Raw genomic sequence first — 450 nt, forward strand, 5'->3', positions numbered from 1 at the left:
TCAAGCTAAATATGTAACTACCAATCAAATGTGCCACAGCCTAAACTAATATTTAACTGCAATGAATTTATTCAAAGAAAGCACTTATAAACAAGGTCGAAACAAGTAGCAGTGTAACGATATCTTGGTCTAAAAGCAGCTGTAAAAGACCCTGGGGGTGAAGTGGTAAGAGCTGTATCGGTGTGGCTTACCTGGCCTCTCAAGTGAAATCCCGGCAAAGCTGGGGGGCCACAAAATGCCCTGACTGGTCTTTAAGTCCTGCTGTCAATGACACTAACTAGATTCAGAACGAGAGCTGACAGCCTTCTACTATGATACCTTTCCACCTCACACAACACCGCTGTATCTTCAAAAGTGTGTGTGGTTTATGGATACACAATGACCTCTTTACCAAAGGCCTGTGTCACGTATGAACGCACAGGTTCATACAAACACAAAGTGCTTTTTGAA

This window comes from Eucyclogobius newberryi, unplaced genomic scaffold (assembly GCF_026437365.1).
Source record: "Eucyclogobius newberryi isolate DKJ021-1_F unplaced genomic scaffold, fEucNew1.0.hap1 SCAF_20, whole genome shotgun sequence".
Taxonomy (NCBI): Eukaryota; Metazoa; Chordata; class Actinopteri; order Gobiiformes; family Gobiidae; genus Eucyclogobius; species Eucyclogobius newberryi.